This window comes from Eptesicus fuscus, chromosome 5, assembly GCF_027574615.1.
Source record: "Eptesicus fuscus isolate TK198812 chromosome 5, DD_ASM_mEF_20220401, whole genome shotgun sequence".
Classification (NCBI taxonomy): domain Eukaryota; kingdom Metazoa; phylum Chordata; class Mammalia; order Chiroptera; family Vespertilionidae; genus Eptesicus; species Eptesicus fuscus.
This window is the reverse complement of record NC_072477.1, coordinates 94,837,066-94,861,444: the sequence shown is the minus strand read 5'-3', so window position 1 is coordinate 94,861,444 and position 24,379 is coordinate 94,837,066. Positions and strand designations below refer to the sequence as shown.

Genomic DNA, 24,379 nt, shown 5'->3' with positions numbered 1-24,379 from the left:
GTCTGGCTTTTGGCTGAGGGGCTCTCCCGCTGTGGGAGTGCACTAAGCACCAGGGGGCAGCTCCTGCATTAAGCATCTGCCACCTGGTGATCAGTGCACTTCATAGCAAGTGGTTGAGTGGCCTTAGCATATCATTAGCATTTTATGCTTTGATTGGTTGAATGGACAACTGGACACTTAGCATATTAGGCTTTTATTATATAGGACTATACATTTGTGAAACTATAACAATACAGGAAATAATATAAACATAATATAAATATAATATAAAGTCTGGTAAAAATTTGGCCTGCATACTATTTAATCTCCTTTCTTAGAATGTAATTTTTTTCAAGCATTTTCAAAGACACAGTTTCTATTTGAAAAGAGACCCATGTAAACACATTTTAAAAAGAGACACATGTAAAGATACATGAAATTAATTTTTAAAAAGTCTATATATAAACAAAGGAAAAGCAGAGGGTTTCTCTCAAACATCTGAACTCAGATATACAAATAAAATTTGGGCTGAGAGAAACTTTGGTGTGTATTGAGGGAGTGAGACGATGAAAGTGACTGGGATAGGGGGTGGGAAGAGATTAACCAAAGGATTTATATACATATATTCATTGCCCATGAACACAGACAATAGGGTGGTGAAGGCCTGAGGTGGGATGGGGTTGGAACCAGGTGGTAGGGGTTAAGAAGGAGGGACATCTGTAATACATTCAACAATAAAGATGTTTTTTAAAAAGGAATATATATAAACTGTTGAACAAAAATAGATCCAGAGACATAGAAGCATCGAACAGACTGTCAAACCTCAGAGGGAAGGCAGGGGAGGGTGTATGTGTGTATGTGTGTGTGGCGGGGGGTGGTGGTGGTGGTAAGAGATCAACCAAAGGACTTGTATGCACGCATATAAGCATAACCAATGGACACAGACAGTAGGGGGTGAGGGCATGTCCTAGGGCAGTGGTCGGCAAACTCATTAGTCAACAGAGACAAATATCAACAGTACAACGATTGAAATTTCTTTTGAGAGCCAATTTTTTTAAACTTAAACTTCTTCTATCGCCACTTCTTCAAAATAGACTTGCCCAGGCCATGGTATTTTGTGGAAGAGCCACACTCAAGGGGCCAAAGAGCCGCATGTGGTTCATGAGCCACAGTTTGCTGACCACAGTCCTACGGAGTGAGAGTGGCCGGGGAGAGGTCAATGGGGGAAAAGGGAGGCATATGTAATACTTTAAACAATAAAGAATTTAAATTAAAAAAAATTATCCAAATTAATGCACAAAGGAAAAAAAAAACATTGAAAGAAAGGAAGAAAACTTCAATGATTTATGAGATAGTAAGAAGTCTAACACATAGGCAATTGAAATCTCAGAAAGATATGAGAGACAATTGAGCAGAAAGGTTTGAAAATATACAGACAAAACTTTTGCTAAGTTTCATTAAAAACATCAATTTACAGGCCCAAGAAGCTCAGCAAACCTTAAATATGATAAATACAAAAGAAAAACAAACAAACCTGTATTATCTGTTAAACTTCTGAAATCACAGAGGAAGAGAAAATCTTAAAAGCTGCAAAAGGGGAGAAAATATTACATTAGAGAGAATTAATGAAAAAAATGACAAATACTTTCTTGCCAGAATCAATAGAGGCCAGAAGTCAATAGAATGATATCTGTAAAGTATTGAAAGAATAACACTGTAAAACTGTAATTCTATATGCAGTGACAATATTCTTCAAAATTTAAGGTGGAATAAAGATATTTCAGATAAATAAAAACTGAATTTATCCTCAGTAAATCCACATATTAGAAATGTTAAAGAAAGTTCTTCAGGCAATAGGGAAATGATACCATATGAAAATTCAGATCTACAGGAAGTTATAAAGATCACCAAAAAGCTAAATATATAAAAAAATTTTAAAAATATTTTTCTTTTATTAAATTACTAGAGGCCCGGTGCACGAAATTCGTGCATGGGGGTGCGGGGGGAGGGGGTCCCTCAGCCCTGTTTTGACCTGCAAAGACGCCAGCATCCCTCACCCCGGCCACTAGTCAGAGGTTTCTCCCCTCCTTCTGCACAGCCTCTGGGAAGATGCTTGTCTTGGGGCCTCCTCAGGGCCCTGGCCCACGACGCCCTCCAGTTCGGGTACTTGGGGGCTTGGGCTTTCAGGTCTGGCTTCCTCACCTGGCATGGTGAGCATCAGCTGCCATGGGAGCCTTGCCTTAGGAGTCACCCCCTTGGACCATACTACTTGCGAGTGTGTGTGGGGGGGGTGGCCTCGGTGGCAGTGATTTGATGTCTGTAGCATGCCCGCTGAAACCCACCACCGTGGTGCCACACTGGTCCCGTCTGGACTGCTGGCAGGGGGCTTCCAGTCTGCGACTGGGGCTGATGGGCTGCGACTGGGGGCTGCAGGTGGAGGACCCCGGCACCCATAGGGCTCTGTCAGCATCAGGAACTGGAAAGATCCATTTTTCTGGTTTCTCCCCTGCCGTGCGGATGCTGAGCTCCGAGCCCCACAGGCCCATTCACTCCCGCCGCACGGCTGGCTGGGGCGGGGACGTGGGCTCACTGCCCCAGAGGCCCCTTCTGTGCCACAGCACAGCCATGGCGCAGACACTGAGCTCGCGCTGCCACTGGTGATGCGAGCTCAGCATCCCGCTGGCCCCATTCAGTCCCCGCTCAGCGGCACCTCTCGCCAGCCCAATCGGCCACCCCGGCCACCTTGAGTCCCGCCCCCAATCATGGGCATAGTGAAGGTACGGTCAATTTCCATATTACCCTTTTATTATGTAGGATTAAAAGACTAGAGGCCTGGTGCATGAAATTTGTGCACTTGGAGTGGGGGGGTCCCTCAGCCTGGCCTGTGCCTTCTCACAGTCCATGAGCCCTTGGGGGGATGTCCAACTGCCGGCTTAGGCCTGATCCAGGAGTCAAACATCCTTAGTGCTGCCACAGAGGTGGGAGAGGCTCCTGCCACCGCTGTATGCTCACCAGCCATGAGGCTGGCTGCTGGCTGAGCGGTGCTTCCCCTGTGGGAGCGCACTGACCACCAGGGGGAAGCTCCTGTGTTGAGCATCTGCCCACTGGTGGTCAGTGCGCATCATAGCGACCAGTCGACCAGTTGACTGTCTGCCCCTTAGTGGTCAATGCATGTCATAGAGAGCAGTTTAGCAGCCTTAGCATATCATTAGCATACTACGCTTTGATTGGTTGAATGGCCAACTGGACAACTTGACACTTAGCATATTAGGCTTTTATTATATAGGATAATTGTTTAAAACAAAAATAACAATCTGTTATGAAGTACATACCTTTGTTGAAGTAACATATATAATATAAAAAATAGAATATATAGATTCAAGTACTTTAAGAATGAAAAGATATCCTATATAATAAAGAGGTAATATGCAAATTGACCATCACTCCAACACAAATATGGCTGCCCCCATGTGGTCAAAGATGGCGGCCTCCATGTGGACACAAGATGGCCGCCACAAGATGGCCATCAGGGGAAGGCAGTTGTGGGCGATCAGGTCAGCAGGGAGGGCAGTTGGAAGGGACCAGGCCTGCAAGGGAGGCCAGTTGGGGACATTCAGGCCTGCAGTGGAGGGCAGTTGGGGGGACCAGGCCTGCAGGGGAGGGCAGATAGGTGCAACTAGGCTGGCAAGGGAGGACAATTAAGGGTGACCGGGCCTGCAGGGGAGGATAGTTAGGGGCAACCAGGCTGGCAGGGGAGGGCAGTGGGGGCGATCAGGCTGGCAGGGGAGGGCAGTTGGGGACAATTGGGCTGGCAGGTGAGCAGTTAGGTGTCAATCAGGCTGGCAGGGAAGTGGTTAGGGAGTGATTGGGCTGGCAGGCAAAAGTGGTTAGGGGAAATCAGGCAGGCAGGCTGGCAAGCAGTTGGAAGCCAGCAGTCCTGGATTGTAAGAGGGATGTCCAACTACACTCGAGGGGTCCCAGATTGGAGAGGGTGCAGGCTGGGCTGAGGGACCCCCCCCCATGCACGAATTTCATGCACTAGGCCTCTAGTCTATATATATAAAAGGCTAATATGCTAAGTGTCCATCCGGGTAATGATGTCATGTAGCAATGCCAAGCTTCCTCTCCCTAGTGACTAGCATCCTTGCTATTTCTTCAGCCCAGGAACATGACTTGCTTTATAGCCAGATGCAAACATTTTACACTTTAATCACATGTCTGTGAAGCGTTTTCATGTGCCACATCTCATTTGATCCTCAAAGAAGTCCTGGAGTAGGTAGATAGGAGACTCAGTGGAATTCTATTTTTTTTTTTCATTAGCCGGAAAACATGTATTTAGAAAAGTTAGAAACTTGACTCTACTGAAAAGAAGTAAGAAATGGTGGACTTTGAAATATTGGTACTTCATCTCATGATAAAATTGTGCACCATGTAATGAACCTAAAACAGTAATATTATAGTGCAAAAAATTAAAATTTAAAAGCCATCAAGACTACATTATAAAATTTTCAAAAGCCTCCTAACATTTAAATCAAAAAAGGAGGGGATAGTTAGAGGAATATCATGTAAGGAAAAATATCCTGTAAGTAAATTACATCTAGAAAATTAATACTTTAGAAAATTAATTGTAATGCTAAAAGCAAGACACCCATGAAAAACACACATGGTGTCAAAACAAGCCAGAGGAAAATCATTTGGGCAAAAATGAAATAGGATCCCAAGTCAAATTTATAGAAAATATTCCTTTATTAACTTTTGGTCGAGAATATGTTTGTATATTTTCAGAAAACAACTCCGAGACCATGTGGATTCCAGCAACAGAGAGGAATCGACAGGACTACTCCAGCCATGAAGACAGAAGAGAAGCAGTCCAGAGACGGAAGACACTGATGTGGCCTTCCCATACTAGCAGTTAGCAGCTGTGCATCACTGCAGGTTGCCCAGGACCAAACCAGAGAGAGTCGGACCTACATTACCACCATTTGTCCACCATCCAGAACTGTAATGTCAATGCTGACATGTACACATAAGGAACTGTTGGACATTGAAATTGGATCTCAAAAGAACTGTTGGCCCAGAAAGAAACTCACTACAGACTGATTCATTTGCCTGTCACCATAACCATTATTGCTTGTCTCATTTTCGGTTCTTATAAGTGTATTTCTAATAGCACATGATCTCACTCATCTAGGGGAAATAATGAACAACATAGACTGATGAACAAGAACAGACCCAGAAACAAGGAGGCATGGATCAGACTGCTGGGCCTCAGGGAGAGGGTAGGGAAGGGTGGGGGTAAAGGGGGAGATCAACCAAAGGACTTGTGTGCAAGCATATGAGCCTAACCAGCGGTTAAGGACAACAGGGGGGTGGGGGCATGTGTGGGGAGGGGTTTGAGCTAGGAATGGGGGGATGAGGACAAATATGTGATACCTTAATCAATAAAGAAATTAAAAAAAAAAAAAAGAAAATGACTTCAGGTTTTCTCACTACGCAGAATATAGTCAAACACTGCAGCAGTTAAATATTTTACCCTTTGTTCTCTCTGCGTGATCTACAATAATAATCTGCTTCGTGGTGATATTTACTGCTGTGTTGCTGACAATTACCTGAAAGAGAAGTTGGGGTGCTTCACTGGGCTGGAAAAAGTTTAGCTACATCAGAAAGCAGGTCTAATTAAGCAAGTTTACTCTATATACATAAAAAGTTAAGTTGACTTGTGCATGTGCAATGCATATAAAGCTTTCACTGGCGCCAATTGCACTTGCGTGTTTTGATGTCATTGTTGATCATGAATTTGGTTGACACTTCTATTATAGAGAAAGGGCGAATAGAGATATTAAAATATTTCTTCTAATTAATTTCCTTTCAATGTGCATGAATTTTTGCACTGGGCCACTAGTATTAACATAAGAAACATTCAAACCATGAAGAATTTTTGTGAGATTATTTGAGCCAATTGCTGGAAAGCAAAACCCCAACTGATTGAGATAATGTTTGACAGAATGGCAGTTTTGGACCTGGTTTTGTACATTACAATCAAAAGAGGAGACTTAAGTGGGTTACATGAAATCCACTGGTGAGATTAGGGAGGTGGGAAAAAGCAAAGCAGGACAGGATGGTGATGGAGGAAAACCTCTGGGATTGGATAAAAAGTAAAATGATAGACACACACTTCTTTTACTTAGGTGGTGCAGGATAGTTAACAGTCAACAATTAACTCAATAACAATGAGGAGATTTGTGGTCTTTGCACAGTGGTGCCTGTGCTTTAAGAGGTACAGAAAAAGGAAAATTACTTTGACGTTCCAACAATATGTTATCACAGATGCAAGAAGACAATAGACAGGCTCACTTAAGGTAAAGATTGACCTTTATCAGGGAAGGTTCTAGCCTAGGACATAACTACCCATCATAAACTGCTTTTAATTAAAAAGTTTTAATTTCAGACCATCCTTTGTGGTTACTTAAGGTCTCTGAATTTACAAGACCACCATGCAGTCCTTCCCTGAGCTAGTCAGGTTAGCATGTGGCCCCTTTTTGTCCACAAGTAGATGTAGCTTCAGGCAGTGAGCCCTTCAAGGTAGCAAAATGGCTGGCAACATCTCCAAGCTTCATTTTCTAGTTGACAGTCATGGCACAAAATAGTGATTTTTCTCTTCCCAACAAATTCACTCAATGCCATAGTTTTCTGGGGGGTTACTGTTGTATCCTGCTACATTGCCAAATCCATTTTTTAAATCTAGTAGTGTTTTGGTGGAGTCCTTAGGGTTTTCTATGTACATTTCATGTCATCTGTGAATAATATCAGTTTTACCTCTTCCTTTCCAATATTGATGCCTTTTATTTTTTCTTCTTGTCTAATTTCTGTGGCCAGGACTCTAGTATTATGTTGCATTAGAATGATGAAAGCAGACATCCCTGTCTTGTTTCTGTTTTAGGGGAAATGCTTTTAGTTTTTGCCCATTGAGTATGATTTTCTCCATAGGTTTGTGATATATGGCCTTTATTATGTTGAAGTATGATTGCTCTATTCCCACTTTGCTGAGAGTTTTTATCAAATATGAGTGTTGGGTTTTGTCAAATGCTTTTTCTGGATCAATTGATATAATTGTGATTTTTGTCTTTCAATTTGTTTATGTGATGCATCAGATGTATTGATTTGTGAATATTGTACCAGCCTGGCATCCCTGGAATAAATCCCACTTGGTCATGGTGTATGATCTTTTAAATGTATTTCTGGATCCAATTTACTAATATTTTGTTGAGAATTTTAACATCCATGTTCATCTGGGATATTGGTCTGTAATTCTCTTTCTTTGTAATGCCTTTATCTGATTTTAGAATTAGGATAATACTGGCCTTGTAAAAAGAGCTTGGAAGTGTTCCTTCCTCTTTGATTTTTTAGAATAGTTCGAATGTTTGGTAAAACTCCCCTGTGAAGCTGTTTGAATCAGGGCTTTTGTTTGCTGGGAATATTTTGAATACCACTTCAATTTCACCAGTTGTTATTGGTTTACTTAAGTTTTTGGATTCTTCCTGATTCAGTTTTGGAAGATTGTATTTTTCTAGGAATATGTCCATTTATTCCACTTTATTGGATTATAGCTGTTCATAGTATTTTCTTACAATCTTTTGTGTTTCTCTGGTGTCAATTGTTACTTCACCTCTTTCATTTCTGATTATGTTTATTTGGGTCCTCTCTTTATTTCTTGATGAATGTGGCTAAAGGTTCATCAATCTTGTTTATCTTTTCAAAGAACAAGCTCTTAGTTTCATTGATCTTTTGTATTTTTTTTAGTCTCTATGTCATTTATTTTTTTCTCTGATCTTTATTCCTTTATTTACTCTAGGATTTTCTTGTTCTATTTCTAATTTTTTAATTTATAGTGTTAAATAGCTTATTAGACAATTTTCTTGTTTTTTTGAGGTAGGCTTGTAAGGCTGTGAATTACTCTCTCAGGACTGCCTTTGCTGTGTCCAATAGATTTGGGGTTGTTGTGTGTTCATTTTCATTTGTTTCTAGGAAGTTATTTTTTTAATCTTTAATGATGAGAATATTACAGATATTTCCCACCTCCCAATACCTTTTTCCCTTCCATTGCCCTCCTTACCCTGATCCAACGTGACCCCAGGCCTCTACAACCCTATTGTTTGTGTCCATGGGTAATGTATATATACATTTAAGTTCTTTGGTTAATCTCTTTCCACTACCCAACCCCCTTCCCTCTGAAATTTTTCAGTTTGTTCCATGTTTCCAAGCCTCTGGTTGTATTTTATTCATCAGTTTATTTTGTTCATTAGATTCCTTGTTCATTTATTTTTATTTTTAGCTTCAATTGTTGATAGATATGTATTTATTGCCATTTTATTGTTCATATTTTTGGCTCTTCTCTTTCTCCTTTCTTCTTTCTTCTTTCTCCTTTCTTCTTCCTTCTTTCTTCTTCCTTTTCTTCCTTCTTATTAAAGAAAACCCTTCAACATTTCATGTAATACTGGTCTGGTGGTAATGAACTCCTTTAGCTTTTCTAGTCTTAGAAGCTCTTTATCTGATCTTCAATTCTAAATGATAGGTTTGCTGGGTAGAGTAATCTTGGTTGTAGATCCTTGCTTTTCATCACTTTGAATATTTCTGGACACTCCCTTCTGGCCTGAAAAGCTTCTGTTGAGAAATCAGCTGACAGTTGTATGGACTCTTCCTTTAGGTAACTAACTACTTTTCTCTTGCTGCTTTTAAGATTCTCTCTTTGTCTTTAACATTTGATATTTTAATTATGATGTGTCTTGGTATGGGTCTCTTTGGGTTTATTTTGTTTGAGGTTCTCTGCACTTCCTGGACTTGTAGGTCTATTTCTTTCTCCAGGTGGTGGAAGTTTTCTGTTATTATTTCTTGAAACAGATTTTCAATTTCTTGTTTCCTCTCTTCTCCTTCTGGATCCTCCATGATGCGAATGTTGGTATGCTTGAAGTTGTCCCTTCACTGTCTTCATATATCGAGATTTGTTTTTCTTTTTTGCTCTTCTGATGTTTTTGTTCTTCTGGTGTTTTTTGCTTCCTCACATTCCAAATCACTGATTTGATTCTCAGCATCCTCTACTCTGCTGTTGATTTCCTATATCCTTCATTTCTGACTGCTTCTTTTTTATGTCTTTGATATTCTGACTAATTTCCTTGAAATTCTCACTGTTCTTTGAAGCTCTCATTCAGTTCCTTGAGCATCCTTATAACTATTGTTTTGAACTCTTTATTGAGTAGTTTACTTGCCTCCATTTCATTTAGTTTCTTTTCTGGAGATTTCTTCTTTTCTTTCATTTGTGACATGTTTTCTTTTTCTCTGCATTTTGGATGCTTCCCTGTGTTTGTTTCTTTGTATTAAATAGAGCTGCTGTGCCTCCTGGAATTGGTAGAGTGGCCTTGTGTAATAGGTGTCCTGTAGGTCCCACTGTTTCAGCCTCCCAAGTCACCTGAGCTGGGCACTCTAGGTGCACCCATTTGTGGACTATGTGCACTGTCCTGTTGTAATTGAGCCTTGATTGCTGTTGGCATCACTGTGAGGAACTGACTCCCAGGCCAGTTAGTTGTAATGACCAGCTGTCACTTCAGTGGAAGAGCTGCTGTACACGAGACACCCCTATGGAGCAGACCTTGCTTATGTGGGGCTTTGTTGCTCACCAAGTCTGTTGCTTGAGTGCGTTGCTCATGGGTGTGGTAGAGTTATAATCTGGTATTGTCTGAAGCTGTCCACTGGGTGCACTGACTCTGGTGCCTAGGTGCAAAGTCAGTCAGTGCCTGTTCCCTGCTTGGGGCCACCTGGCATGAGCTACAGAGTGATCTGCAGATGGCTGCTACTAGCGATGGGCTTACAGGTATCCAGGAAAGTCCAAGCTGGGAAGCTTATCAAGTTGCTGCTAGTGTGGGGCATACTGAGTCCAGCTGCTGCTTCTTTGAGAGATTTCAGAAATGTCTGAAGCCTGATCCAGGATAAGCCAAGTATATGGAAAAGACACTGCAAACAGCTTGGTTGGGGCCTCAAATTGGGTGGGGCAAAGTCTCAGGGAATCAGCAGTGTCGGGGAATAGTGTAGGGCAGGTTGATGGAGACTTGGATTTGGCACCTGCCAGTAAGCTCTTTGCGGGGAGAGACCCCAGCACTTTTGTCTGGAAGAAAGATGCTCTGGGGTTCTTGCCCTGATGCCAGATAATTTTGTTCCTCCTCGTATATCCCTAGATCATTCCAAGCTACTTCCCCAGTGCTGGAGCTCAAAGGGAGTGAGTCCAGGTAAGTCCGTTTGCTGGCCCTTTAATAGGAACTGCCTGGGACTCCAGCTGTCTCTGTGTCACTCAGCCACAATTCCCATTAGTTTTTACAGCTCAAAATTACATGGACTTCTCTTCCCGGTCCTGGAATCCTGGATTGATGGTTATGGTGTGGAGCTGGGCCCCCTTGATCATCACAGGAGGCCTCGTCAGCCAAGATATCCCTCCTGATTAAAAACACGCCACAAGTGAGTGTCGGACCAGCCCATTCCACACCTCTGCCCCTCCTATCAATCTCAATGGGCTTTCTCCTTTAATTCTTTAGTTGTAGAATTTCTAATCAGGCAGATTTCAGGTAGTTCTGAATGATGGTTGCTCTGTATTTTAGTTTTAATTTTGATGTGGTTGTGGGAGGATATGAGCACCAGCGTTTACCTATGGCACCATCCTGTTTCCAGGAAGTTTTATATTTCTTCCTTGATCTCATTGGTAACCAATTCATTGTTTAATAACATGCTATTTAGCCTCCACATGTTTTAATGTTTTCAAGTGTTCTTACTGTAGTTGATTTCTAGTTTCATGTCATTGTGATCCAAGAAGATGCTTGATATGATTTCAATCTTCTTGAATTTGTAGAAACTTAATTTTTGTCCTAACATGTGATCTATCTTTGAGAATGACCTGTTTGCACTTGAGAAAAATGTATATTCTGTAGCTATGGGATAAAATGTTCTGTAAATGTCAATTAATTCAATCTGATCTAGTGTGCTGTTTAGGATCACTGTTTCCTTGTTGAGCCTATATATTCTTTTACTTACTTCAGCCTATTTAAGTTATCTATCATTTATAACCAAGCAAGTCATTTATTTCTTTATTCCTTCCTATTTTCAACATACATTGAGCCCTCCTGGATACCAGGCACTGTTCTAGGAGCTGGGAACATACCAGTGTGTAAGGCAAATAAGTTCCTTATTTTTATGGAGCTTATATTCCAGTGGGAAAAAGTCAGAAATTAAACCTGTTAAATAAATAAATACTGTAATTTCAGATACTTCCAAGTGCCATGAGGAAGTAAAGCAAGTTGTGATAGACAGTAGTTATTTGGATAAGTGCTTAGGAGAAAGCTCTCTGAGGAGAGGCCAGAATGATGAGAAGGCATCAGATACACAAAACTCTTAAGGAAGAGTATTCCATGCAGAGAAACGAGCAAGTGTAAAATCTGGAGTCAGGAAGAAGCTCAGTATATTTAAGAAACAGTAGGAACTCTAGTGTAGAGAAAGCACAAGGAGTAAGGCAGAAAGTGATGCCAGATGAGATCAGAGGGGTAGATGGAAGACCTAGAAGGCAATCAAGGAGTTTGGGTTCTCTTCAAGTATAATGGAATGACACTAGAGGATTTTTTTGGAACTATATACAATGATGGATGATAACTAGACTTAGTGTGGTGATCATTTTGCAATATACATAAATATCAAATTATTATGTTGCATACCTGAAACTGATATAATGTTATATACCAATTTTACATATATTCATTGCTGTGGAAGGAAAAAGAATGATAGCAGAGACAAATAGGAGGCTATTGTAGCAGTCCGGATAAGAGATGAAAGTGAAGATTGGACCAGGATGTGAAGTAATTTTAATGGTGAGCAGAGGTTGGATTTGGGATGTATTTTAAAAAGAGGGAAACACACACACACACACACACACACACACACACACACACACACCAGTATTTAGTGATGGATTGCTGTGGAAGTGAAAGTGAAAGAATGCACCATAAGTTTAGGTTGTGGTGAAAACAACTAACAGTGCCACTGACTGTGAAAGGAATGACTACAAAAGAAATGGATTTGGGGAAGGGGCTGAGAATTAAGTAAGTTCTAGCATTATTAGGGTTGAAATGCCTTTGAAATATCCAAGAGGATATAAGAGCAAGCATTTGAATACTCTAGACAGGAGTATAGCAAAGATATAAGTGTGAGCATCAGCAGCAAATATGTTGTACTCAGAGCCATGGAAGTAGATAAAAACAAGGGCTGAGGAACGAGCGCTGGGCATGCTAGGACCCTCTACATTTAGAGGCCAAAATGAGAAAGTAAAGAAAAATAAAAAGTAGTGGTTAATGAGATGAAAAAAAGACCAGAAGAGCATGGTGTCCTAGATGCCAAGAAGCAAAAAGGATTCAAGGAGAGATGGTCACATGTATAATAACAACAACAACCATGATGCTGAGGTGAGGACAGGGAACTGGCCATTGAGTTTGGAAAAATGGAGTTTCTAGTGACTTTGTCAGAAGTGGTTTCAGCGGTGCAGGGTGGGGGGGTGGTGAGGACAAAAGCATATGTGGAGTGAACAAAAGAGAAATGACAGACTAGGAGGTAGAAACAATGAGTGTAGCCAAGTTTTTCAAGGGGCCATAAAAAGGTTTTTTGTTTAACTGTAGGATTGTGCCAAATGTTGCAAGGACTATGGAATCCATTTAGTCATAAAATTTTGGAAAGAAAATAGAGATTTGTACAAAATTGAATACGTTTTTTAAATAGGAAATTTAACTAAGAATAAGGTGCATAGTTTCCTATTAGTATAAAGGAAAGTATTTAAATAAAATTCCAAAATTCTAACTAGTAGCTACCAGAAACCCAGGGCAAACAACATTCTTAATGATAAATTAGAAATAGTAAAATAAGGATCAAACCATGAATGCTACGTAACACTACCGATATCCCATATTTTTTTAGAGTCCTAATCAATGCAGTAGATGCAAAAATGAAATGAGATGTAACTTTTGGAAGGAAGAGAGACTTTCAATATTTATATGCTTTAAAACCAGTGGTGTGATGATATATGTGAAACCAGTTTTTCTTTTTTTATTTTTTTAAAGTATTTTTTATTGATTTTTTCCAGAGAGGAAGGGAGAAGGATAGAGAGTTAGAAACATTGATGAGAGAGAAACATGGATCAACTGCCTCCTGCACACTCCCTACTGGGGATGTGCCCGCAACCAAGGTACATGCCCTTGACTGGAATTGAACCTGGGACGCTTCAGTCCGAAGGCCGATGCTCTATCCACTGAGCCAAACCGGTTAGGGCTGAAACCAGTTTTTCTGAGTGTAGTTCCCCACATGAATATTGGCTGATAGCTTGGTTATATTAATGAGTATGAGAAAATTGAAATAACTTGTCCTAACTATAGTTGTTGGTGCATGATGTGAGCCACTTCTTCATTAAATTAAAAAGTATATATATATCTACATATATATACATATATATATATATATATATATATATACACACACACACACACACACATATATATATATTATTGATTTCAGAGAGGAAGGGAGGGGAGAAAAAGAGAGAGAGATAGAAACATCAATGATGAGAATGGATTATTGATCGGTTGCCTCCTGCACACCCCTCAATGGGAATCAAGCCTACAACCCAGGCATGTGCCCTTGACCAGAATTGAACCTGGGACCCTATAGTCCACAGGCCAATGCTCTATCTACTGAGCCAAACTAGCTAGGGCTAAAAAGTTTTTAAATACTGCAAGAGTATTTCCTTAAAATTTTGGTACTATTCATTTTGTAATGACTACAGATATGATACATTTTAAAGTTTAACCACCATTATTATTTTTTCCATTACTTTGTTAAGTCTAGACAATTAACAAAACCAGAAGTCAAGACCTGATATGTAGTGTTTGCTGACTTTCAAGGTGTAAATACTTTCATCATAGTTGCTTCCAAGCTACCAATGTGAACTAACTGAATATGAAGTTGAAAGAGATACACAGTAGCACACTATTATAAAAAATTTTCATTACAGAAACATTAGAAATACATCACTTTAAAAGCATAGATAGATAAAATAAATAGAACAAAATGAGTTTTGAGCATTTATTATGTTTGTTTTTAATATAATATGTTTAATTTAAACTTCTATAATTTAATTTTTAATAATGGCTATGTTTAATAATCAGCCCTCAAAATTCCTGAAAACTTAACAACTGACTCTCATGAGTTGGCATAAGCCAAATCTAGTATATCATATAATTGTGTATCTAGAAAGGCAAAGAGAATTAAGTAAAACAAACAAACAAAACACACAAAAAAATAACAACTATCAGAACCAAAGAAGATTTAGTTAAGTTGGTTTGATCCAAAATCAACATAATTATAAAATACTAGAAGCCCGATGCACAAAGATTCGTGCAAGAATAGGCCTTCCTTTCCTTGGCTGCCGGTATCGCCTTTGCTCCGGTCCTGGAGCCACCTCTTTCCACTCTGGCTCCGCCTTCCCATGCTACCCAGAGGCCCTGAGTGGCTGGGGTGGTGTGGAATGCCTGTGTCATTGCCATGGCAATGACACAAGCATCCCACCCCGCCCCCGGCCACTCGGTACCTATGTATGCAAATTAACCTGCCATCTTTGTTGGGTTAATTTGCATACTCACTCCTGATTGGCTGGTGGGCGTCATGAAGGTATGGTCAATTTGCATCTTTCTCTTTTATTAGTGTAGCTAGAATAGAAGCTATTGATTTACAATGGCAACAAGAACAATAAAAAATTAAGGAAAAGCCTAATGCATAATGAGCAAGGCATATATTAAGAGATGTATAAAACTTTATTGATTCACATTTTAAAGACATGAATAAATGAAGAGATATAACTTGTTCCTATATAGACATATTTAATATTGCAAAAGTGTTAGTTCTTTCTCAAAGTATACTCAATAAACATTGGCAAGTGATTCTGCAGTTTATTGGAAAAGAATGCCCATAAATGAATTTTTGGAAAAGTTTGGTCTCATGTATATAGAAATATCCTATGAAACATTGGTAAATAAAGTAGTGATATTCTGGTGCAAGAATAATCAAATATATTGATGAGACAGAAGAAAGAGTTCAAAATGTTTAATTTGTAACATAAGTATAGTACATGAGAAAGGAGGCAATTCACATCAGCAGGGGGGCGTGGGGAGTGGTACAATTTAACTATCCTATGATTTAATAAAAAGTTTTAAAACTTCCCATGTCACATCAGACAAAAAAGAATTCCAGGTACCTTAAAGAGGTAAACATTAATGAAATAAATGACTTTAGAGAAACACAGGAAGTTATTTTTGTAATCTTGGCATGGTGAAAGACTTCCTTAACAAGACATAAAACCTAGAATGGATAAAGGAAGCAGTGGACAGATTCTTAAAAACTTACAATTTTTGTACGGAAAAAAATTCCATAATTCAAGTTAAAAAATAAGTTTAAAACTGAGAAGAAATATTTGCTACAAATTTATCAGTCAAAGGATATGTACTAACAATAGTTCCTATAAATAACAAGAGTTCCTATAAATAACAAGTTCCTATAAATAACAAGTTCTTATAAATAACAATAGTTCCTATAAATAACAAGAGTTCCTATAAATCAATAAGAAAAAGATAACCCTACTAAAAGAAGCATCTAAGCCATCTCTGTCCAACAGAAATATCATGTGAGCTATCTACATAATTTAAATAATTTCATATTAAAATTATTTAAAACAGCATGTCTATAATATTATTATTTGAACATGTAGTCAATATGAAAATGTTAATGAGATGTTTTACTTTTTCTTAGACTAAGTCTTTGAAATCGCTTGTTTTATGCTAACATTATCTCAATTCAGGGTAGCCACATTTCAAATGTCCCAGTTCTTAGCCCTAATAGCCACATTTGGTTAATGACTGTCATATTGGACAGCACAGATCTATCTAAGCAATTCACAAAAGAAATATCAATGGCCAATAGACTAAAATATGCTCTACCTCATTAATATTAAGGAATACAAATAAGAGAAACAGGAAGATACTACATTTCACCCATCACATTGACAAACACTGAAAAAAATTACTAGAAACTAATCTTGGATACAGAGAAGTTTATTATAGGATTATTTGTATAGGAAAAGAGAATGAAGGAAAGGAAGAAAAAAGAAGGGGAGAAGAAATAGCTCAGGTAGCTGACTGGTTCAGGTTTGAGTGCATTCATGGAATAGAAGCTATGCAGTGATTAAAAAGAATTATTTGAACTATAGCTGCTAACATGGAAAGTGTTCTAAGAATAATAAAAGAAAGAAATTTGTGGAAAATGTGATGTGATATGATATATATATGTATATATATGTAAAACATTAATCACATTTTAGGTTTGTTTATATGTATACATATGTTTCTAAATGCATTGAAAATTACCTGAAAGGATAAAACTGAGGGACTAGCTGTTCTCTGGTAGGAGTGTGGTGGAGAGGCTTGTTGATAGCAGGCAGTGAGAGCTTCATTGTACAATGTGTAAACTTCTGCCTTAAGCACGTTAGATTTTTTAAAAATATATTTTTATTATTTATTTCAGAGAGGAAGGAAGAGGGAGAGAGATATAAAAAACATCAATGATGAGAGAGAATCTTTGATTGATTGCCTCCTGTACACCCATTACTGGGAATCAAGCCAATAACTTGGGCATGTTCCCTTAACCAGAATAGAACTGGGACCCTTCAGTCCGCAGGCTGATGCTCTATCCTCTGAGCCAAAACCGGCTAGGGCAGCATGTTAGATTTGAAATTGGGAATTGGTTTCTTTTTTCCGCATGGAGACTCAATTAAGAAGTCAAAGTTCTCCAGCATCCACATTCCATGGAGCTAGTTCTCTCAATTGTCCTAGTCCTTACAAATGTGCTGAGGCCATTCCAGGCAGAGATAGCTTAGGATGTATATTTTTATAGTGCTGCAAATATTGGGGGATCAGTAGTTATTTGTGATAATTCCAATCGGAACATCTCAACATTGAAAGTATTTCACTCCAACCACATGTTCTGTCATTCAACGATCGCTTCTGAATGTGGATGCAGTGCAAGTCCCCAGGGTAGGCATTGGAAGAATGCCAAGAAAAGGATTCAGAGTCCTGATTTAAGAGGTCTCATTCCACTCTGAGTATCATAATATGGAACAGGGAAGTAAACTACTTTGGTTTTCCTAACAGCAGAATGGTATGAGAGTCCTCATTTTCAACAGTATGAATTGTTTAAAAAGGTCAGGTTTAGTTGGCATGGACTTTTTGCCCTTCATCCTTCCCCGTTTCATTGAGCCTGGAATAAAGATATGTGACCTCCAAGTAGAGGACAGAAGCCACAGCTAAGGACAGCATTGAAACTCCCCAATTACACCCGATGACCTTTAATGAACAAATGCTCAGTTCACTGGAACTCATGCAGGAGGGAGAATGCCACCTTGGCAGGTGTCAGCCGTGATTCCTGATAAATAAGCTGTTGTTTAAAGGGAGCCATTTGCTCGAGTAAGCAGACAGGTGCTTCAGCTACACTGTGTGCAGAAATTTCCGGAAGCAGCTGACTCCAGTGTCCCCATGGGCAACGTTTTCTAGAACCAACAGCTAAGTCAGGCTTAGTTAGGCACCTCCACACTCAGTGTTGGTTCTCAAATTCCCTGTTTTTTAACAAACAGTTAACCAGGGTGGTCCCAGTTCTTAGCCCTAATAGCTACACTGTGGATGTAGAGCAAGCATGTCAAACTCAAAGGCTAACACGGGCCAAATAAACAAGGTTAAGTTTATGTGGGCCGCAAAAAAAACAAAAGCTTCAATTTTCATAGAAACGTAGGTTTATTTCGATAGAGACACGCTGAATACAAAGGACTGAAATAAATGAGTAATCATTAACATAAAATAATAGGACATTTAAATAAAAATTAATATTTTTTCTTGAACATGAACTTGTCAGACACTGAATAACTGCACAAATTAATAAGCGTAACACAAATAGACCTATTTTTCTTGTTCTCTGAAAGCGAAATTTTCCTGTTGCGCACACCAAACAAATCAGCATAAGACTAAGAATGTGGCAATCGGCTGCTAAAATATTCACTGCTAGTATTAGTAGAGAAAAATGGTGTGTCTGTGCATAAGGCAAATGAATGCAACACGATTATAGTAATCAGTCATTAGCAAATTTTGTAGTTCGTTATTAATAACTAGAGGCCCGGTGCACGAAATTCGTGCATGGAGGGGGGTTGTCCCTCAGCCCAGCCTGTACCCTCTCCAATCTGGGACATCCCTCTCACAATCCAGGACTGCTGGCTCTCAACTGCTTGCCTGCCTGCCTTCCTGATTGCCCTTAACCGCTTCTGCCTGCCAGCCTGATCACTCCCTAACCACTCTGCTGCCAGCCTGTTTGCCCCCAACTTCCTCCTCTATCGGCCTGGTTACCCCTAACTGCCCTTTCCTGCAGGGTTGATCACCTCCAACTGCCCTCCCTTGAAGGCCTGGTCCTTCTCAACTGTCCTCCCTTGCAGGCCGGGTGCCTCCCAACTGCCCTCTCCTGCTGGCCATCTTGTGGTGGCCATCTTGTGTCCACATGGGGGCAGGATCTTTACCACATGGAGGCAGCTATATTGTGTGTTGCAGTGATGATCAATCTGCATATTACTCTTTTATTAGATAGGATAGAGGCCTGGTACAGGGGTGGGGACCAGCTGGTTTGCCCTGAAGGGTGTCCCTGATCAGGGTGGGGTTCCCTTGGGGTGTGGGGTGGCCTGAGCGAGGCGCCTGTGATGGTTTGCAGGCCTGCCACGCCCCCTGTCAACCCAAGGGGAGGCCCTGGTATCTGGAATTTATTTTCCTTCTACAATTGAAACTTTGTAGCCTGGAGCAGAGCCAAGCGTGGTGCTCCCTCCGCACTGGCAGCCATTTGTGTTGGGGTTATAATTGAAACTTTGTTGCCTTAAGCGAGTGGGCCTGGCCAGGATGTGTGGAAAGCTTTGCTTCCCCTGTTGCCAGTGGCAACCCTGGCCTGCTCTCTCAAGCTCCATTCTGCCACCATTTGTTTGAATTTGTTTACCTTCTATAATTGAAACTTTGTAGCTTGAGTGGAGGCTTAGGCCTGTCAAGGGCAGGCAGAAAGCTTGGCTTCCTCTGTTACCTAGGAAACCTTGCTCTCTGTGGCTGTAGCCATCTTGGTTTGGGTTAATTTGCATGCTCGCTCTGATTGGATGGTGGGCGTGGCTTGTGGGTGTGGCTTGTGGGTATGTGAGAGGTATGGTCAATTTGCCTATTTGTCTCATATTAAAGAGCTAATATGCAAATGCTCATCACGCCCTCATGCCATAACGGTTCAGATACTCAATACTGGGGAGAGAGGAATGGGAACCAACCAGGCACAAATGAGCTCACAAGAGAGGAATGGGGACTAGTCAGGATGCAGCCCAGGAGAGGGACAAGCTGCCCACCCCGCAGTCTCAGGCACCAGTGGCTGTGCCTGCGCCTGTGGCCTGGGAGAGGGACAAGCTGCCCGCCCAGGGTTCCCTGCGGCTGGGGTCGGCCTGAGCAAAGCTGGGCTGGGTCCTGGGTGCCTATGGCCGGCCAGAGGTAGGGAAGCCCGGGTCCCAGGTGCCTGCGACTGGCCGGAGGAGGGAATCCTGGGTCCCGAGTGTGGGGTGAGGCAGAGGTGGTTAGGGGTGATCAGGCCAGCAGGGGAGCAGTTAGGGGTGATCAGGCAGGCAGGCAGAGGTGGTGAGGGGTGATCAGGCAGGCAAGCAGAAGGGTTAGGGGCAATCAGGCAGGCAGGCAGTTGAGTAGTTAGTAGCCAGCAGTCCTGGATTGCGAGAGGCAGTCAGACATCCCCTGAGGGGTCCCATATTGGAGAGGGTGCAGGCCAGGCTGAGGGACACACCCCCCCTTGCACAAATTTGGTGCACCGGGCCTCTAGTAATATATAACAGGATATTGTAAAAGTTAAATTACAAAATTTTAATTAAAATGTTTCTTACATACCGTTGTATTGGCTGGCCCGCAAAAATATTCATTGTGGGCCTCATGTGGCCCTTGGGCCGTGAGTTTGACATGCTTGATGTGGATGGTCGCAGTTCCAGCAGTGAGTGGCAGTCTAGACAAACCTGGCTTTCTTAAAGCCTGACAGCTCAGCAAGTTCTGTACTGCCCACTTCCAGATTTTTCATGATGTGAGAAACAATTCATTTAAGCCAATGTAATTAGGTGTGTGTTACAGGCAGCAACATTAAATTTCTAATCAATATATCTTGAGGAGGAAGATGTGTTAAGGAAGGCCAAACTCTTAATGGATTTTCTGAAAAGAGTAGTAAACATAGGCCAAGGATGAAGGGCCTTCTAGGCCATGCTAAGAAGATTGGGTTTTATCTGGGGTGCGGATGGGGAGAATTTATCAAAAAATGACATGATCAGAAGTGTGTTTTAGAAAACTCTGGTGGTGTTTTGTAGAATAGATTAGAGCAGCATCTAAGCCTGACTACTTAGTCAGGGGCACTGACCTCTTTCCCATAGATTGTCAAATAAAAACATGAGGACAGCCAACACAACAATAGCTGTTCGATGTGAATGGATCAAAGTCATACCTATTTTTATTTAGATCAGCCAAAAATACAATATATATTTTGATGCACCACAGAATTTTAGTGACCAGTTTATGTGTGCCATGAGATGAAAAAGATTAAAAATTGCTGGATTAGAGAGAAGCAAACTTAGAGTCAAAGAGGCTGTTGCCACAGCCTAAAGTAAATGTTAAGGTTCTGAGCTATGGTGATGGATGAAAAGATTGATTTATTCACTCCTCCATTCCATAAGCGTAGGTTGAATGCCTATTGTTTGCCAGGCACTGTGCTAAGCATTGGAGATTCAGTGGTAAGTTACCAAAACAGTCCCTATAGGCTTAGGATCTAACACATATCTAGGTCCTACTATATGCCAAATGTTTTTGTTTTCTTTTTTCAAAAACAACTTTATTCATGACACATATTAAAAAAATAAACTCCCATCCCCTGGAAATGAGCTAAAAAAAAAAATCTACCTTCCACCCCCCTGTGCCCACTTCCATCCCCTCCAAATAAAAGGGAAAAAAGGCAAAGGAAATAAAACACAAAACAAAAAACTCCCCCCCAAATTTCCCCAAAACAAGGTAGTACATTTCCCCAGAGGGAAGAGGAATTTACATTGGAGCTGCTGGGAGCAGAGCGGAGATCTTCCAGCTACAGAAACCTACAAAGACACTCAAAACAGAAGAAGAAACCAAAAGGAAACAAAGTAGAGGAGGAGCAGGGAGCCAGCAAAAAGGGGTGGAGTGGGTGGGTGGTGGACCTGGTGGGACAGGAGCAGGCAGGAGGGTACTGAGAAAGTGAGGGAGAAGGTGGAGGGATGAACAGTTTGGTGTCCTTCCAGAGCCCTGGATAAAATTAATTAATTAATAAAAATAAAATTTAAAAAACCCTCCTACCGATCATGCCCACAAACTTTGAGCAGCCCCCAAAGGGGTGAGGTACAGGGAGACTGGGGAAGCAGTTTGCACAGCTGAGTGAGTGTGTGGGAATCCCCAGAGTGAATGAGGAGCCCCCTGCCCCACACCCTGGGCCTTTCCCTACTCCCCACAGCAGGGCCCCCCTCAGCAGTTATGGGAATCTCCCCGCTTCCACGGTGTGTATGTATATATATTTTCCCCCATGAAGGTTATCTTCTGTTTTTCTTTTTAAATTCATTTCCCCCCTTCTCTCCTCTTTTTTTTTTTTCTTTCTCTCCTCCTAATACACACTTTTTAAAGTAAGGGGGCTACCATGAAGTTACTCTAGCCAGGGCCCCTGCAGACCCGACCAGGGACTGCTGTTAAATTCACTGTAGAATGGCCCTAGCTGGTTTGGCTCAGTGGACAGAGTGTTGGCCTGCGGACTGAAGGGTCCTGGCCGTCAAGGGCATGTACCTCGGTTCCAGCCCTGGTCGGGGTGCATGCAGGAGGCAACCAATCCATGTGTCTCTCTCACATCTATGTTTCTCTCTGTCTCTCCCTCTCCTTTCCACTCTCTCTAAATATCAATGAAAAAAAAATCTTTGGGTGAGGATTAACAACCACAACCACAAAAATCACTGTAGAATGGAGATGGGAACTGTTGTAGTTGATGGTTCTAGCCCCGAGGCGGGCACGCGGGAAACCCTGGCCTGTGGTGCTGATGCCTGGACTGTTGGGGATCCCTTAGATTTGTCTTCCTCTAAATAGGGACTCCTCTAAGGCCAAGTCCTCACTGACTGTCTGAGAGCTCTATAGGTGCAAACCCTTTGGGATGGCCACTAAATTTGCCACAGAGTATGGTAACTCGGGGCCTGAACCACAGCCATGAATGTGTGAGTCCAGCTCGTCTGCTCTTGCAGCACAGTCCACATTGCCAACATGGATGGAGTGGGCATCAGCCTCCATCTTCCCCCAACACCACGATTCCCTGACCCAGGGTTGCCTGGAGGTGGACTTATGTACATCTGCTTCTCCCCTCGTTCTGTAGCTCCTTTAGCTTCTCATCTTCTTCCATCTCGCTGACTCAAGTTTTGATTGCTTCCAGCTCGGGTCCTCAGTGGCGCTGTGCACCCCCCGCACCCCACCCTCATCTTCCTCCCTCCTCTTCCCTCCTCCTGCTCCTTCCTCCTCCTTCCTCTTCCTCTTCCTCCCTGTCCTTTTCCTTCCTCCTCCTCCCTTCTCCTCCTGGTTGCCTGGGCTCCAGAGCCTGGTCCAGGCCTGGGCTAAGGGGAGGAGAAGGGGTAAGGGGCTCCTCTTCAGGCTTGGGCTCCACTTCCTCAGACGGCAGGCCATTCCATAGGCCCCTAGGCCCCTGGGACTCCCTCCCCGCCCTCCCCAATGCCTGCCACCAGGCTCAGCCTAGGCCAAATGCTTTATATTCATTATCTCAATTACTCTTCACAAAAACTCCGTGTGTGTGCGTGTGTGTGCGTGTGTGTGTGTGTGTGTGTGTGTGTGTGTGTGTGTGAGAGAGAGAGAGAGAGAGAGAGAGAGAGAGCTATTATTATCTTTCTTCACAGATGAAAAACCCAAGACATTAAAGAAGTGTATGAATGACAGATATTAAAGAGGTTAACCAATTTTATTTCTTCTGACATAAATGGTTGCTGATCTATGCTAGAGAGCTTAACTCAGTACACTTTCAACTAGTGGTTTCTACAGCATTTCCCCTGTTGGGCAATCAGCAAACACTGACCAGCCTCATTTCCAAACCCAGCCCCAAGCCAATTACACTGCAGCTTTTGTCCTCAAACAAGCAGTTTTTTATGAAGTGAATTAATATGTGATGCTTTGGGGGTGAATATTCAGGGAGACTTTATTTTTTAATACGTCCACAGTGTCTATATACTCCAGGTAAGGTGTACCAGAAGAATGGCTTATCCCACTTCTACTTACCATAGTTCTTCAAATGTACATTCTCTTTCTTTACCCTGGACCTGTTCATTCTCTTACTCAACTGAGGCAACTCAACTTTATTTTAACTGCATAATTAGGAAATCACCAGCAACCATTTCACATCTCAGTAATGAGAAGAGATCAGCCTCTGTCCTTGGCCTGCCCACTGGCATTGTGACAGAGTTCTGCCCGCAGTCTTCCTCTTTTCTTTTGGACAATCCTTGAGTAATAGACTGCAGATTGACCACTCCTTCCTTCTTCCCTGGCATGCCTGGCATTGTGGACCTCAAGAAATGCCTCTTGGAATCATCATCTTACTACCAAGATTTCTAAAGCTCACCTCTTGGGAGCTCATTAGAAACAACAAATTGTACTTTGAATAGTCCCATGGTTTGTCCCATTTTGTATTGTTTCTTTTCTTTCTTTTCTTTTTTTTAACACCTGTTGAATAATAGAAGCAGCCAACACCAGACCTGCGCTATTTCCTCTAACCTTTTCTACACCCTGTGAATGTACTTTCTGCCCCATTCGTCTCTGCATCATTTCCTCTCTGCCTGGGCTCTTTCCCAGCACTGTTCCTCCCCGTTGGAAGCCTGTGCCTGCTTTCGCACACTTTACACACTGCTGCCCTCCCCAACCTTCCAGATCTTTCTCCACCAGTCTCTCCAATTCCCTTATCGCATGCCCCCCTCTCATCCTTAGTCCTCTCAGAAAACGTTCCTTTCTCAATAGGCAACATATTTTACTTTTATGGAAGTAGAATATGAAAGAATGTGGTCACTATGATTATCACATGATGTCACATTACCTTTTACATAAACCCTTTAAATCATTTTTGCTATTATTCATGAGCCTACAGAATCTAACGTAAGAAAATACTCAGAGACATACTT

General features: G+C 41.5%; 1 pseudogene; it reads right to left on the bottom strand.

Annotated features, from left to right (window-relative positions):
- LOC129149068 (polyadenylate-binding protein 2-like) overlaps positions 1-23,535 on the bottom strand; it is a 55,584-nt pseudogene extending 32,049 nt beyond the window's left edge.
- Positions 23,536-24,379: the final 844 nt, after the last annotated feature.